Source organism: Triticum aestivum, chromosome 6B (genome assembly GCF_018294505.1).
Source record: "Triticum aestivum cultivar Chinese Spring chromosome 6B, IWGSC CS RefSeq v2.1, whole genome shotgun sequence".
In the NCBI taxonomy this organism is placed as follows: domain Eukaryota; kingdom Viridiplantae; phylum Streptophyta; class Magnoliopsida; order Poales; family Poaceae; genus Triticum; species Triticum aestivum.
In genome coordinates, this window is record NC_057810.1 from 140,610,612 (window position 1) to 140,622,146 (window position 11,535).

General features: G+C 49.2%; 1 pseudogene; it reads left to right on the forward strand.

The window, feature by feature from the left end:
- The first annotated feature begins 547 nt into the window (after positions 1 to 547).
- Positions 548 to 2,282, forward strand: LOC123138976 (uncharacterized; annotated as a pseudogene).
- Positions 2,283 to 11,535: the final 9,253 nt, after the last annotated feature.

Below are 11,535 nucleotides of genomic sequence, written 5' to 3' on the forward strand. Positions count from 1 at the left end.
CGGGGCCAAGCTGACCGCCCCCTTCGAGATGGCCGAGATCGAAGGAGCCATCAAGGGGCTTGACAGGACCAGCGCCCCGGGGCCTGATGGCCTGGGCCGGATTTCTACCAGGCCGCATGGTCGCTGGTCTCCGGCGACGTGCTTCGGTTGATGCACGGGTTCCACGACTACTCGGTCGACCTCTCCTGTGTCAACCGAGCATGCATTGTGCTTCTACCGAAGGGAGAGGGGGTTCTTGTGCCCGGCGGGTTCCGTCCAATCTCTCTCCAGAACTGTGATGTCAAGATCCCGTGCAAGGTCCTGACCACGCGTCTACAACAACAAATCGCGGACGTGGTCGATATTGACCAGTCTGGGTTCATCCGGGGGCGGAGCATCTCCGAGAACTTTGTGTTCGCTACGGAGATTGTGCAATGTTGCGAATCTCGCCGAGCTCCTGCCCTTGTTCTGAAGCTGGATTTCGCCAAAGTCCTTCGACTCTATCAACTGGCGAAGTCTTCGCCGGATCATGGAGGTTCGCGGTTTCCCCCCTCTCTAGTGTAAATGGATGGACTCGATCCTCCAGTCGTCCATGTCCGCGGTGATGCTCAACGGTGTGCTGGGGAGGTGGATCAGCTGCAAGAAAGGGCTGCGGCAGGGAGATCCCCTGTCGCCGTACCTTTTTCTGCTGGTCGTGGATGTGCTCCAACAACTGATCAAGACGGACGGTGGGATGCATCACCCCCTGGTTGACGGCGCGCCGCCTCTCATCCTTCAGTACGCTGATGATACGATCATTATCATGCGTGCCGAGCTTGGTGCGGTGCGACGTCTTAAAGGCGTCCTCGATGACTTTGCGGCCGTGACGGGGCTAGTCATCAACTTCAGCAAGAGCACCGTCGCGCCCGTCCACGTCCCCGACAGCGAGCTTCTGGAGCTCGTTCAGGTCCTGGGTTGTGCTGTGGGGGCCTTCCCACAGATCTACCTCGGCCTCCCCCTATCCAACCGCAGGCTCTCCATGGACGACTTCCTCCCGCTCCTCGCCAAAGCTGAGCGCTACTTATCCGGGTTGCGCGCTCAGCTCCTGTCCTTCAGGGGGTGCTTGGTTTTGCTCAATGCCGTGCTGGACGCGCTCCCCACGTACGCCATGGCCGCGATCCTCCGGGCGATCGACGCCCTGCGGCGCTCCTTCCTCTGGTCCGGTGCGGACAAAGCATCGGGGGCGCAGTGCCTTGTCGCCTGGGACCGTGTCACACGAACCAAGGACAAGGGGGGGTTGGGGGTGCGCGCCCTTCCGGTCCAGAACCGGTGCCTCCTTCTGAAGCCCCTCCACCATCTACACTCGCGCCAGGAATCCCCGTGGGCACGCTGGGTTTGGGGAGAGTTGGGTTGCTCTCTCCTAACCCCGGCGTCGGCCATGTCACTCCCCGGACCACATTGGTCATCTCTCGCCAAACTTGTGCCTCTGTACAGGGCGATCACCACGGTCTCCGTCGGAGACGGGTGCACGACGGTGTTCTGGCTCGACTCTTGGCTTCCCGGTGGTGCCCTCTTCATCCAGATGAGCTCTCTCTTCTCCCACGCCACCTTGCGGGATGTGTCGGTTGCCCACGTCATCCAGCATGGGCTGGACGGGGGGCTTGTCCCGTGACTAAACCACACTGGGGCGCGGGAGCAGGGGGTCCTCCTCCCCATCATTCAGGCGTTGATTCTGTCCGAGGAGGCCGATGTTCGGGCTCTTCGTCCTGGCTGTGCCAAGGGCGCTGCTCTCTCCTCTGCCAGGGTATACCAGCTATGCCACTTCGGTGGAGTGAGAGCGCCTCGCCGACTTCGTCTGGACGAACTTCGCCCCCAGCAGGGTCCGCTTCTTCGCCTGGCTCCTGGTCCAGGCTCGGATACACACGAGAGATGTGCTTCTGCATAAGCACATTGTTGAGGTGGCCGGGGCGGGCTGCCCTATCTGCTTGGCTCCGCTCGAGACGGCCGACCACCTCATATTTGCTTGCCCCTTTGCCCGGCAGTTCTGGGCCTCGGTTGGGGCAACAATGACAGTCTCCTCCGTCAAGCTGCTCCACCTTATGTCGCCCCCGAGCTTGGTCCCTCCTCGGACGGAGCCGACTTTTCTGCTTCTTTGCTGCTAGCAACTTTGGAAGCACTGCAACGCGCTGGTCTTCCAGGGCATGCCACCCTCGCTTCCCCGGCTGCTGCAACTTTGCAGATAAGATGTCGTTCTGTGGCGTGTCGGCCTCCCAGCAGCTCTCAAGAACACTGCTGACGTGTGGCTTGAGTGCCTAACCCCGTGATGTTACTCCCCTCTCCCTATCGCTCTCTCTGCTTGTAGAAAAATATGTACTGGTGACTTGTTTTGCTCGGGCAGTTCGGCCCAGATATATGAAAATTCAGGTGGGGAAATCCCCCCCCCCCCCCCCCCCCCCCCCGGAAAATTAAAAAAAAAAGAATAAGGCCCCTGTACATGCTCCGTGGCGGGCGCCGCCGAAGGGGTGCCTTGCTATATCAGTGGATGGGGCCTTCAGCGCCAAGGAGAAGGATGCAGGAGTAGACGTGGCTGTTAGAGAGACTCAACAGGAAACTTGGTACCCGTGTCATGCAAATACATACAACGATGTGATGACTCCCTTGAAGCTGAGTTACTTGCTGATGTGGAAAGAGTGATGATGGCACGCACATATGCTGCAGGGCCTTTCGTCTTACAAACGATTGTTCAAACTTAATAAAACTTGTGAAGGTTCAGGGACATGATAAATCAAGAGTTGGCCAGCTAGTGTCAGAGTTGAAGGCCTTATTTGTTGAGGAGCGGGAGCTTTCCATCATGAAGTTAGATAGGTCCCAGAATAGTGTTGCAGATTTTCAAGCCAAATTTTTGCGCTCAGAGCATCATACCGATCTATGGTTACAGGATGCACATGAGAATCTCCAGAGTCTTCTGGCTATGGATTGTAATACTATTCAATACTAGTAAGGTACACGTGCATTGGACGCATGATATTTGGCAACCAAATTATGGATAAATGTCACACTATAGCATTTAAGATTTGAGTCATATATGCATGATGTAGACGTTCATTTAATTTTTATAGTTCATCTCATTCAAAATCAATTAGTTTTTATAAAAAAGTTAATCTATTTTATGATTCATAGAATTGTGCGTTGTAAAGCATAAAGTAAAAACAAATAATGACAATTCAACTAGAAAAAAATTTTGGGCAATTGTGATACGGAAGATTTTAGAACAAAGGAGAAGTACTTGTGTTTTGAGGTTTGTGCATTATGCTTAAGTTCAACCATGGAGTCTTCTAGATTGTACATGTGACAGAATCTGGTGGAATGTAGATGATATTCAATGGCCAGTAGTGCTCGGATTTGTCATCTCTGCACCGTCGGATTGGCTTCATCCAACGACCATCTTTCAAATTTATTCGCACAATATAGGGGTGTAGATAATCAATAAAGCTCCCACTTTTCCCGCAAAAAAAAGTGAAAAGCACAACTGAGCTTTCACATTTCATTTTTTTTGTTTCTTTTACTTTATTGATTTGTTTTTTTCTTCTGCTTTCACTTTTATTTCATTTCATCTTTTGGGGGTTTTCATTTTTTGGGGGTTTTAGTTATTTTTTAGTTTGCATTTTTTTTGGCATTTTCATGAAAAAAATCGTTGATGCCTATTAACAATGGTTCAACTTTCGAAGATCTTGACGCGAGAAATTCGATTGTGAAAACAGTTCATGATCTGGACGGATGTTGAAGAGATAAAATGTTTTAAAAGACGAATCTACAAAAAAAAACTCCCAAGTTATGACAAGTAACGCACATGTAGTTTGTCACTTGTGAGCATCAAAAAGGTGGGAGTGACCTTTGCAAAGGGTCCTCCTTAATTCGTGAGTATGATGTATTGCTCGCTACGAGCAATACGACTCGAGTCGCCTACAACCCCCCTTGATCGCTAGCATGGTGGCCGGCCCATTCATGTTTTTTCTTTCAAAAACCTTTCATTCTACTTTTTCTTCACGAATACAAAATTTGAAGAAAATAACATTTGAAAAAGTTTATGAATTTAGAAAATATTGCAAATTCCAAAAAGATGTGCAAATAAAAAATATGGATTAAAAAAATTCATAATTGTTAAAATTGTTCACGAATTTGAAACATCTGTGTAAATTCGAAAAATGTTGTGAATTGGAAAAAAGTTCAGAAAACACGAAAAGTTAATGAGAACCCCAGAAAATTTTATTAATTTGTGATTTTTTTAAAATAGAACATTTTCAGAAATTCCAAACAATTTTTGAAAAATGTAAACACTTGTTGAAATTCCTGAACAGTTTATGAATATGTGAAAAAAATGAACACAAGAACATTTTTGCAAATTCCCAACAAATTTTGCAAAACGTGAACATTTGTTATTTTTGGAGTGAATTTTCTAGAAAACGAAATCATTGTTTTGAAACTTCAACCAATTTTGGAGTATCTGAACTTTTTTCAATATGTGAAAATATTATGGAACTGGCAATATTTTTGATAATTCCAAATAAATTTTGGAAAAACCGAACATTTTTTGAAATCCCTCAGGCATTTTAGAAAACGCCAACACTGGCTCGAGTATACGAAACAAAATTTTAAAAATGGGAACATTTTGAAATTTTGATGAATTTTGAAGGTAAAAAACAAAGAAATAAAATAAAACACGGGAAACTAGGAAGAAGAAATTGGTCCTCATGCTCGCTTCGCTTCGGTTCTAATGTGTCTGCCCATCTTCCTAGCGTAGCAGACGATCACAATCTTAACACTCGCAGTGAGCGATAGACAACATTTCTGGCCTAGTAAATTTGACACGGAGGGGTTCATTAAAAGAGAAAAACTATGACACCAACAGTAAACATGAGCTTCTATATATCACTTGACAAACGAGCGTTCTGTTGGGCTGGCACAAGTAGCTTCTTCAGGTTAGTTTTCTTCTTTGTGTTTTTCATTTGTGCATTTTTTTTACTATTTATTCATATTTGCAAAAATATTTTAAATACATATATTCAAAAAACTTAATTTAATTAAAATTTAAACAACCGTGAATTTGAAAAATGTTAACGCGGTGAAACATATTTGTTAGTGTAATTTAAAAACATGTTTATAGCTTTTAAAAAATGTTTATCACTTCAAACATTCACGCGTTAGAAATAATGTTCGTGCATTTAAAATAATTATACAACATAAAAAAGTATTCTTGTAATTTCAATAAAAATCATAACATTAAAACATGTATGTTGCAATACAAAAGATGTTCACGTGTTTGTAAAATATGTTTATGCCATGTAAACAGAAGTGTTGATGTCGTTCAAAAACATGTTTTTTACATTCAAATAATTGTTTCAAAGTGTATTTTAAAAAGTTTAACTCGTATTCGGAAACATGTTCAAAACTATGTAGTTAAAAAATGGTAATCATGCATTTAAAAAATGTTACGGCTTTATACAAAAAATGTACACTACTTATGAAGAAATGGATCAAAAACTACATTTTAAAAACTGGTACTCATGTATTTTTTCAATAAAACGAATGTGTATAAAAAAATATTCCTGATGTATACAGAAAATGTACAATATGTATGAAAAAAAATAGCATGTGTTGATAAAACGTGTATAAAAAATAAAAATAAAAATAATAGGAAAACCGGTAAGAAACACATAAAACTATAACGCGAAAAGAAAATCTTTGAAAACTCACACAGAAACTGTTGAATACTAACATGGAAAAAAAAGACAAAAGAAAGAAAAAGAAAAAACTAATAAAGAAACAGAGAAAATCAAGAAACCGCGAGAAAAATCGTTAAGAACCAACACAGAAAACACATAGACAAAATCGGTCGAAAGGCCTGTAGCTGTGACCAAGTGGTGTGTCGTGCCTCGTCTAGGAGACTAGAAGACGTTGCCGTACCGTCAAGCCTTACGGTCAAGTCGCCGCTCGTCGACTTTCTATCGGTTGGCCCAGTTCAGTTCAGACGCCGAGTCCCCTGGGGCGACGACGATGTCGACGAATCACGAACCGCAGCCGGTGAGCTTTGACCTGATCGACTGCTAACACATGCATCGCATGGGGCAGTGAAAGCACTGCAACCAAAAGCACACCTATTTCTTGGGCTCGATCAGAGTTTCCGCTCCGACGGTTCACCAGCCACCGCGTCCAACACGCGGCAGCCTACATGCAGAGTAGGGTATACTCACGCACGCTTCTGCCCCGCGGGCGCAGGCCGGCGCTGCCTGCTCGGACGTCGACGTACGTGGCATGTCGCCACCATGCACTGGTCTTCGCTGCATTATTGTCGCCGCGTCTTTCCACAGGCGACCACTTCGTCAACAGTGGGCAGCGGCCGCCGAACTGTAAAACAAAAGGATTTGTGGGAACTGACTCGACCCTCTAGGATGGCCTGTCATATGTATTTATAATGATACACAATTACATATTACACAGTTGGGCTATGTTACAAAGTCTAACACCCTCTCTCAATCTCAACTCACTCCTGATGCATCTAGGAGGTTGAGATTGCACCTACAGACCTCAAACATGGGAGAAGGTAGAGGCTTGGTGAAGATGTCGGCAAGTTGATCCTTTGAGGAGATAAACTTGATCTGTAGTAGCTTCTGTGCAACACGTTCCCTCACAAAATGATAGTCAATCTCAATGTGCTTGGTTCGTGCATGGAACACCGGATTTGTCGACAGAAATGTGGCACCGATGTTGTCACACCAAAGAACCGGAGGATGTGACTGGGAGATTCTCAGCTCTCGGAGCAAGGACTCAATCCAAATAAGCTCAGCAGTCGCATTGGCAACTGCTTTGTACTCAGCCTCTGTACTGCTGCGAGAAACAGTGGCTTGCTTGCGCGCACTCCAGGCGATCAAATTAGGACCCAAAAATACAGCATGTCCCCCCGTGGATCGCCTGTCATCTGGACACCCAGCCAATCAGCATCTGAGAATGCAGAGAGAACCGTAGAGGAACTAGGTCGCAGATGAAGACCATAGAAGACAGTGAGATGCACATAACGAAGAATGCGCTTCACAGCAGACCAATGCACATCTGTAGGAGCATGAAGATACTGACATACCCTGTTAACCGCAAATGAAAGGTCAGGACGGGTGATAGTCAGATACTGCAAGCCACCAACAATACTCCGGTACTCCGTAGCATCCGTAGAAGAAAGAGGAGACCCAGCAGTGGCCGAGAGCTTATCCGTAGAGGACATGCGCGTGGATGACGGCTTACACTTGAGCATACCAGCACGGCGCAAGAGATCAAGGGAGTACTTTTTCTGAGTGAGAGCCAAGCTGCCAGAAGACTGATGTGCAACCTCAATGCCCAGAAAGAAGTGTAGCTGTCCCAAGTCTTTAACCGCAAAATCTCTGCCAAGAGCAGTCACAAGAGCATCAGCAGTCGTGGCAGAAGAACTGACCAGAATGATATCATCCACGTACACAAGCAAATACACAGTCAGACTAGGGCGCTGAAACAAGAACAGTGAACTGTCAGCTATCGACGGAACGAATCCATGAGTACGAAGGGCCAAAGCAAGACGAGCATGCCAGGCACGAGGTGCCTGTTTCAGTCCGTAGAGCGCATTGGTCAGACGACAGAGATGATGAGGCTGATCTGGATCAACAAACCCGGGCGGCTGGCGCATATAAACCTCCTCGTCAAGTAACCCATGGAGAAAAGCATTCTACACATCAAGCTGTCGTAGGGACCAACCACGAGAGACTGCAAGAGACAGGAGAAGCCGGATGGTAGTAGGTTTCACAACCGGGCTGAATGTATTCTCGTAGTCCAAACCCTGACGCTGTTTAAACCCTCGAGCCACAAGACGCGCCTTGTAGGCTCAATAGATCCATCCGCATGTCGCTTGACCTTGAAAACCCACTTCGGGTCAATGATGTTGACACGAGGCGGAGGGGGAACCAATGTCCATGTCTCATTATGCATAAGAGCGTGATACTCTTGCTCCATAGCAGCCCTCCAGTGTGGAATACTCATCGCAGCCTCATAGTTGTGTGGTTCAGCAGTGGGATCTGCAACAGAATGAGCAAGACAAGCAGCCAAATATGTGACAGTACCATCATGACGCTGCTTGGGTTGAAAAATACCACTGCAACTGCGAGTATGCGGACGTTGCGGTGCAACAGGAACCAGAGCCGGTGGCGCCAACACTGGAGACGATGACGGCATGTCAGGCGACGGGGGCCCAGGTGAGGGCTCCGGTGAGTCGATGCAAGGCCCAGCCGACCCAAGTGAGAGGGGCGGCAGGGACAGACGGGTGGATGACGAAGGCGATGACGGAGGCGAGGCCGGTCGTGGAGACGGTGACTGGGACCGCTCGGGCCGTCCATGGGAGACCGTCGGGGACGTGGGCCGCGCCTCAGCTGGCACCGGCCCAGGCACGGAGGCCGTCGCTGGTCCAGGTGCAGAGGCCGGCACGGCTCCAGAGACGGGGTCGACGACAGGAGTCGTGGCAGGCACGTGCAACGGCCGATCAACATGCGTCACAGGAGTGTCATCCGGAAGTAGTTCCAGGCGAGCACCACGTCCAACACCTGCACCATGGTTAGGTAACAAAACAGGCGAATATGCAACATCTTCAAATTGGCCAAGCATAATAGGAGATGAATGCATAGATGAAGGTGTGTCGGGTTGCTGTGGCATGGAAGAAAATGGGAAGACGTTCTCATCAAAGACAACATCACGGGATATGTAGACACGGTTAGTTGGCACATGGAGGCACTTGTAGCCTTTATGAAGAGAACTATAACCAAGGAACACTCATTTCTTAGACCGAAATTCAAGCTTTCTATGATTATATGGACGAAGGTGGGGCCAACAGGCACACCCAAACACCTTAAAAAAGGTATAGTTCGGAGTTTCACCTAGAAGGAACTCAATAGGAGTTTTCATATTAAGGACACGTGTAGGTAGTCTGTTAATAAGAAAACATGCAGTAGCAAAGGCATCACTCCAAAAACGAAAAGGTACAGAAGCGCGAGCCAGGAGTGTGAGTCCGGTCTCGACTACATGTCGATGCTTGCGCTCAACAGCGCCGTTCTGCTGATGTGTATGAGGACATGATAAACGATGAGAGATCCCAAGCTTATTAAAGAAAGTGTTGAGGTTGCGATATTCGCCCCCCCAATCGGATTGAACATGGATAATTTTATGCTTGAGAAGACGTTCTACATGCACTTGAAACTGAATGAAGATATCAAACACATCAGATTTGCGTTTAAGAAGATAAAGCCAGGTAAAACGACTGTATGCATCAATAAAGCTGACATAATAGTTGTGACCACTCACAGACGTCTGAGCGGGACCCCACACATCAGAAAACACAAGTTCAAGAGGACTCGATACTACACGAGTAGAGGAAACAAATGGTAACTGATGACTTTTGCCTTGTTGACAGGCATCACACACGGACATCTCCTTATTGCTAGACACGATAGGCAGCTCATGGCGGTGGAGGATATGGCGAACTATGGGGGTGGCAGGATGACCAAGGCGAGAATGCCACTAAGATGGCGACGCACGAACACCACTGAAGACGCGCAGGGCGGATGGATCCTCCAAGCGGTATAAACCTTGGCTCAGGCGACCACTAAGCAGAATTTCCCGGGTGGCTCGGTCCTTAACAAAAAGATCAAACGGGTGAAATTCACATAGGACATTGTTATCAAGAGTGAGCTTGGGAACAGATAACAAATTAAGAGTCACCGAGGGGACCCGTAAAATATTGCGAAGATGAAGCTGCCTAGATGGATGACTAGTTAAAAGAGATGCTTGACCAATGTGAGAGATGGGCATACCTACACCGTTGGCGGTGTGAACCTTGTCAGGACCGTAGTATGCCTGGTGAGTGGACAGCTTGGCGAGCTCGTTCGTCATATGATTCGTGGCGCCGGTGTCCATGTACCATGCAGGATCAATCGGGTACGATGGTGTAAAACCTTGGTCGACGCGTGTATCCTTGCCCTTGGCGGCAACATGAGCAGCAGGAGGACCAAAATCCGCCATGGCAAATTGACGCTCATTACCTTTTCCATCATTAGCGATCCCCAGAAAGCTCCGCTGAAATCGTTTGTGACACTTGGAGGCGAGGTGCCTCTCACGACCACAAAGTTGGCACCGCACGGGACCCCCGCCCGAGGTTGGCGCAGGAGGGTTGGCGACCCGGACAGGCGTAGAGGGCGCAGGTGGGCGCTGGCCACGTGAAGCCCAGAAAGCCGCCGGCTGGTCGGCGATGGTGGTGACGGAGCGGCGAGCTTCGATGCGCTGCTCGGTGAAGAGCAGATGGGAGAAGAGCTCGTGTGGAGGAAGCGGCGGCTTGGCATTGTGGACGGCCTCAGCAAGGTTGTCGTAGTCAGCATCGAGACCCTTGATGACGTAGCCGGCGAACTCCTCGTCGCTGAGCGGTCGACCAATAGAGGTCAACGTGTCCGCTAAGACCTTGATCTTGTTGAAGTATGTTGTGGCAGAGGAGTCCAGTTTCTTGATGTCATCAAGCTTGCTGCGAAGAGCCATCGAGTGGGCAGTGGAGGTCTGGGCAAACGCATGCTCCAGAGTCGTCCACGCATCCAAAGAGGAGGCAGCAAAGAGGCAAAGGCCAGCGACACCGTCCCCGAGAGAACCCTGGATGGCGGAGAGGATCGCTTGGTCTTGCTGCACCCACACACGGTGTGCCGGGTTGATGGCCGGGCCGTGGACGGTGGGAATAACCTGCGGCGGACACGGCAGGGAACCATCGACATAGCCAAGGAGGGAGCGGCTGCGGAGCAGCGGTAGAACCTTGGCGCGCCAAAATAGGTAGTTATCCGGCGTGAGACGAGTGGTGATCAGATTGTCGAAGTGAAACGGCCCTGGGATCATGGCGGCGTCGGTGGTAGGAGCCGCAGGCACCACAGGGGCGGCGGGTGCCACACCCGCGAGCGACGCATCAGAGGCCCCCGAGGCCGTCGGCAGTAGGGCGAGTGGCGGAGACGAGCCAGCAAAAGCCGCGGGAGGCGCCGTCATCGCGGCGGTGGAGACCTGCAGCGTCGATGTCGCGGGAGATGGCGGGATCGGGGCGGAGAGCATCGAGCCAACGGCGGTAGTACTTGGGGCCGTGGCGATGATCCGGCGTGGGCGGGGAGGTTGAGAAGGGCGGCCAGCGACGCGGGGATGGACCCGGAGCTGGCGGAACCGGAGGCGGAAGCGGTCATGGCAGCGGCGGCGACGGCGGCCCGAGAGTTGAGGGCACGGCGGCGGCGGTGGCTGATGTAGGGTAGGACCTAAGGTTAGGCTGATACCATGTAAAACAAAAGGATTTGTGGGAACTGGCTCGACCCTCTAAGGATGGCCTGTCATATGTATTTATAATGATACACAATTACATATTACACAGTTGGGCTTTTGTATCTAACACGAGCCAAGACGACGACTGACTTGGCGACCCCGACCGTGGACGGGCTGTGAACTGGACTATATCCAACAGAACCGTGCAGTGCCGATGTGCAGTGCGCACACCAC